A 6000-nucleotide genomic window follows, 5' to 3' on the forward strand; every position below is an offset into this window, starting at 1 on the left:
GGCTCTGCTCTGCACCAGCTTCCCGGTGTGAGGCCTGCCAGTGTCTCCTGGAGGCAGAAGGATGGGCAGCGTGCACACTGGGGCTTCATCTCTGTGACAGCACGGGATTAAGAAGATAGGGAGCCCCAAGCCACAGGGTTGGTTTCAAAGTGCACTTGCACCCCTCTGGACAATTCCTTGAAACTCTGAGGCCCAGCCCACTCACACCGGACTCCCCGAGCTCTGGGGAGGCTGCGAGGTCCCTCCTGTCATAAACGCTCTGTTTTCCTGCCCCTGAGCTTGTGGTCACCCAGCCTGAACCCAGCCTGAGTGTTGCAGAAATAAATTCTAGCCTTTTCCCCGGGGCGGGGGAAGAACAAGCGGTACTTAGGAATGGTGAGGTCAGGAGAAGCTTCATGACTGATGCATGAGGTCTCAGGCCTGGGCAGTCCCGTGAGGTCTGGGCATCCGTCTAGGGACAAAGGGTCTCTTTTGTACGTAACCATCTTACATTGGTAACATCGGTCAGTGATCACAAAAGTTCTTGACAAAGGGGGGAGAATTGCAGATATCCCAGGATGGCCTGGGAGATCAATCAGCTGACTGTGTTAGAATGTCACCTCCTTTAGATATGCTTATTGGGGAAGCAAACTTGTTATTTACAATTGCATTGGATTATTTACTGCACCAGGCCTAAGACCCTTTAGTAGGAAACAGGAAAGATTTATTCGCTTAGCAGTTCCTTTTCAGGTGCACAGACGGGAAGAAACCTACCGGCAGAAGTTCCACGGAGATGGGAGATGAAAGACACCTGGGGTTGTTGTCAAACATTACAAGGCTCTAGGCAAATGCCCACATTCTTGTCGCTGATATTATAACTTTTGTCAAATATTTGATGGGTTCCTTCTTATTTTCTTACAGGCCTTACTAGACAATAAAAGTCTAGAAGATATTAGAAAGAGAGAGTGTTGAATTCCGCAGGCTTGTGCAGGTTATTTGCCTTAGTCTCCAGGCTCCACACCACCCCCAGCCCCCAGGGGCGGAAACTACAAACTACATCATCCTCAACACCTGCAGGCCTGGCTGCTGCTTCCCCAAGTCAGAGCAAGGTCACGTGTCCACCCCGTGTATTTCAGACTCCCTTGGACCTTCCTTTACAACCAACACAGTACTGAGAAGTGGCTAAAGGAAAGACTTAGATTCTTAAGGTCTATAGGTCTTAAAGTTTCTATATACACTACAGAAACTATTATTGTAGGAAAAAAGATTTTAAAGAAACAAACCAAGTTTCAAAACGGTTGTTTGCTACAGATTCATAATCTAAAGACCACAGAAACCACAATTGATAAAACCTGTGGTTGTGTTTCACCAACCAAGTCCTCAAGAAAAATCACATTTCGGACTATAATTCTTCCTCTCTCTAAATTCTTGCTCTCTCTAAAGAGAAATTTCTTCCTCTGAGTCTGGGATGAAATGAAAACGAAGGACTCGTGCCCGACTGTCCATAGTGTTTCCAATATTGTCGTAGCCACAGGCAATGAAAGGCACAGACTCAGATATTAGATGCATCATTTCTAGTCCAGCCGCCACCAGCTGTTTGCAATGGCCAAAGCAGCGTGATGGAAGATACACACGCCCCCATCAATAATTACACGATTTGTAAATGGCAAATATGGCACATAAAAGGCAGAGATGATCAGAACAGATAAAATAGCAAGACCCAGATTTATGTTGTGTGCAGGAAAACAGTTTCAGAGTGCAGCTACGCAAGGGTGAAAGCAAAGAATGGGGAAAGAGATGTCATGGAAACAGTCACCAAAAGGAAGCTACATTAGTATCTGTAGGGTAAAGAAAATATCAGGCTTTTCTGCCCTTCCGCCATCAGGATAGATGATGGATCCTTGTCCTGAATGCATGCCTGATGGCGGGCACCTGGAATAGGGTGTGGGCACAGGTAGATGGGATTCAGCTGAGCTAAGACTGTGCTTTTAAGGGCGGCGCCACGGGGACGCCAGGAGCAGCAGCAGAAGCCAAAGCAGAAGCCGAGAAGCAGCAGAACAAACGCCAGAGAGCCCAGATAGAGTAAAGACCAGATAGCCCAGATAGAGTAAAGGCCTGCCAGCCTCCCAGCCCCCCAGCCAGCACCCCTGCCTGCCCTATGCCTGGTGAACCCCAATAAAAGACCTGCAAAAACCCACTAAGGACTCTGACTCCTCCTTTACCCGGTCTGCAGGGGATCAGAAAACCTGCACTGTGCCCGTTCCTGCCCCTACAGTATCAAAGGAGATTTGAGAGTAAAGAGTATTGCCTGAGAGTTTCATAATGGAAAAATGTCAGTTCTGCAAAAGAACGTAACAATCCTAGGTGTTATGCACCCAAACTTTTAAAAATACCATTTACAATCACATGAAAAAAATAGAGAGGGCCTCCCGGTGGCGCAGTGGGTTGAGCGCAGCACCGTGAAGCTGCCCACAGCCTCTTCAGCGTGGGCTTGATTCAGGCCGGCCAGGGAGCAACCCACATGGCACAGCAGCCCTCTCCTGTCTCCCCGCTGCTCCCCTCAGCAGTGGATTTCAGTCAGTCTGCCTGTTCTGCTCCCTGCTCTGTCTCTGGTGACTCCTCTCACCCTCCTGCACCTCTGGCCTGCACCCCTGTTCTTGTATAAAAATAAATAAATCTTAAAAAAAATACATAGAGAAATTTCCCAACAGATAGCTAAAACAGGTACATTCAGAATCACAAAGCACTGTTGAGAGAAATTAAGAAAGACATAAGCAAATGGGGAAATAGCCCCTGTTTTATTTTGGAAAGACTCAATATTGTAAAGATGTCAATTTTCCCCAATGTGACTGAAATTAAAACTTGAGGATACTTTTTGGTAGAAATTGACATGTGAATTCTAAAATCTGTACAGAGATGCAACAGATTTAGAATTGTCAGATTTCGCAAAAGAAGAACAAACCGGAGAACTCGTATCTCTTGATTTCAAACTCCAAAGCTTTGGTGATGACGGCAGCTTTACACCGGCTTGGAGCTAGACACACGCAGCCGCGGGACAGAGCCGTGTCCTGAAACAGGACAGGTATGGCCAATCAAAACGTGACAATGATACCAACGTGGTTCAATGAAGGAAAATAATCTTTCAAGCACATTGTTGGGATGACTGGATGCCCATTAACCACCCGCCCCCCAAATGAACCTTCACCCTAATAATACTTCAAAATGGATCACAGGTCTACACATAGGAGCTGCAACTATTAACACTTCGACCTTCGCAAATATTTAGAAATATGACTCAAAAAGCAGTAACAATGAAAAGAGAGACAGTGGATTAAAAACTTTGCTCTCTAAATAAGGACTCTGCAAATAAACATGCAGGCCACTGTATGAGAGAAAACGTTTGCTAAATATATGTCTAATACAAATGTGTACCCAAAATATAAAAAATAAAACTCTTAAAACTAAGAAAATTTAAGTTATGGGCGAGAACTCTAAATGGACACTTTGCCAGAGAGGAAAGACTGGAGAGCGGCCACAGGCCCTGCCCGCAGAGCTGAGGTCAGGCAGCGGAGCACACGCAGAATACTCGCCCCCGTGCTGCCGACAGAAACCAGGCCACGGGCCTTAGCACAGCACAGTCGTCGCTGCAGCCACGGGTGGTTCCACAGGTTGAAAAAAAAAAAAAAAACTGAATCCTTGAAACCCAGGCCAGGGGACGCCAGTGCAGCGGACCCTAAAGTTGCAGCCCCCAAGCTGGGCCAAGCAGGAGGCCCAGGTCCGCCCTGATGAATGCCCACACTGCCAAGCCCCTTCCTTCTGTTTTGGGCAACCAAGAGGAGCTCTCGCTCCCCAGCCTGAACCCCAACCTGTGTGTCCCTGAGCCTGTCCTCAGCCGGGCTCTCCTGCCGCGGGGGTCTCCCTGGAGCTCTGTCTCTTGCTTTCCCACTCCATCAGTGACCGGTCCCCTCTCCAGCCTGACAGAGGCCCTCCAGAGCCCCTCCCTGGCTTGGGGTCCCGCCCCTGGATCCAGCCCTCTGATTCCCTCCAGGCAGAGCCCTGGGCATTGGCAGCTGGTCCCGGCTTACCCACCTCCACGAGCATCACTGGCGGGTGAAGCCGGCGGGCCTGGGGCGCCTCCGTCCCAGAGGGAACCCCGCCTTTGTCCGGGGACAGAGGCAGGAGAGAGCAGACGAGTCTCCCTGTAGGGCGGGTAGGTTAACAAGAGCAATTATGCAACAGGAGCTTTGGGATGTTTAGAGACGGTGCAGACTCCTGGCGGCCCCTTGCAGGAGAGCCAGCCCTTCCCTAGCCGGGGTGCCCAGCCAGCGCCCCGCCCGGCAGCGCCCGGCACCGACTTGAAGCAAAGGCCACACTCAGCAAACTCCAGGGATCTAACAGGCACGGTTTTCCCCTGCGGGGCCTGATTATGCAGATATCACAGGTAAGCTGTGGAGGACACACACCGAGGCAATGTTGATTTGTTTACAAAAATATTTATTTATTTACGCATACAGGAGCTGGGGTGCAGGCCAGAGGTTCGGGGGTGAGAGGATTTACCAGGCACAGAGCGGGGAGCAGAACAGGCAGACAGACTGAAAACACTGCTGAGGGGAGCAGCGGGGAGACAGGAGAGGTCTGCTGTGCCATGAGGGTCAGCTCCCTGGCTGGGGATGGAACTCGTGCTGCAGAGGCCGCACACCGCTTCATAGTGCTGAGACTTAAGCCCTGTGCCATCAGGGAAGCCTCGTGTACCCGAGGCGCGAAGGGTACACGGTGGTCACCAAGGCGCCCGCGAGCCCGTGTGCAGCCTCCGCGGAGCCTCAGCGCGCGCAGGGCCCATCTGTCCGGGGGGCGCCGCCAGGGCCGCCCCAAAGGCTCCAGGTTCAAAATCCCGCGGGTGGATTTGGGGGCCTGCTGGGGGCGGGAGGGGGGGTTTGGGGGTGGGAGCTGCACCCAGGGTCAGCCTTCCTGGCAGGGTTGGGGGTGGGGCTGTTCCCCTAGAGCCCTCGCGGGCGGTAGATGAAGCCCCTCCGCTGAGGAGCCGTTGGGCGCGCGGTCAGGAGGCGAGGGCCGTGCAGGGCGTCGGGGGCGGTGGGGCGCAGAATGTTCTAGTCGGGCCTTCTGCGTACTGCCGCCCCTGGACGCGCGTCTGCCGGTGCCCGGGGTCTCTCGGGGCGTCAGCGCGGCCGGGCGGTGCCGGAGGAGGCCCCAGTCCACTGCGGGGGCGCGCCCTGGGGTGCTGCGGTCCAGCGGCCCGGCGCGGACACCGAGGGGCGGCAGCACCGCAGCGCAGCGCCCGACACGGCCCCGGCCTTGGTGCTGGTGGGACAGTCACGGCCGCGGCCGCGGGGCGCACAGGGGGCGTGGGGGGCGCACTGGGGGGCGCACGGGGGGGCGGACAGGGGGCGTGGGGGGGCACGGGGGAGGCGCACGGAGGGGGCGCGCGGGGGGCACACGGGGTGGGGCGCAGGGAACGCGCCGTCTCCTCGGCGTCGGGCCGCCCGGCTCTTCTGGCCCGCCTGACCCCAAGCGCCCGCCCAGCCCCGGCCCCGTCCACCTGCCAGCAGGGCGGCCACGCTCCGCCTCTGGGCCCTCGGCCGGCCCGGGTCCCGGCCACACCGCCGCGGCGCACGGTCCCCCCAGCGGCGGGGCCTCGGCTCGGGCGGGCGGCTCTGCCTGGCCCCGGGGCGCGCCGCAGGTGACCACGGGGCCGCACAGGCCGCTTGGGGTTCGCGGGGTTAGTGCTGGGCCCAGGCCCCGCCCGCCGAGGGCCGCGCTCCGGGCGGCTGGGGCTCGGCCACCGGCGCTGCAGACCCGGGCGAGGCCCCGGCGCCGGAGACCCCGGGAGGAGCCGGGAGGGTCCGGACACCCGACCCGGTGCGGGGCAGACCCGCGGCCCGTCTGGCCGGGAGCCTCGCGGGGCCCCCGGGCCTGTGCCGCGTGCCCGGCGCGGGCAGGCGCCGCTCCGTGGGGCCCCCTGGGGACGCGCCCCCAGCCCCGCGGCTGTGCGTACCCCGGGCC

Source organism: Talpa europaea (genome assembly GCF_964194135.1).
Source record: "Talpa europaea genome assembly, chromosome: 5".
NCBI lineage: Eukaryota > Metazoa > Chordata > Mammalia > Eulipotyphla > Talpidae > Talpa > Talpa europaea.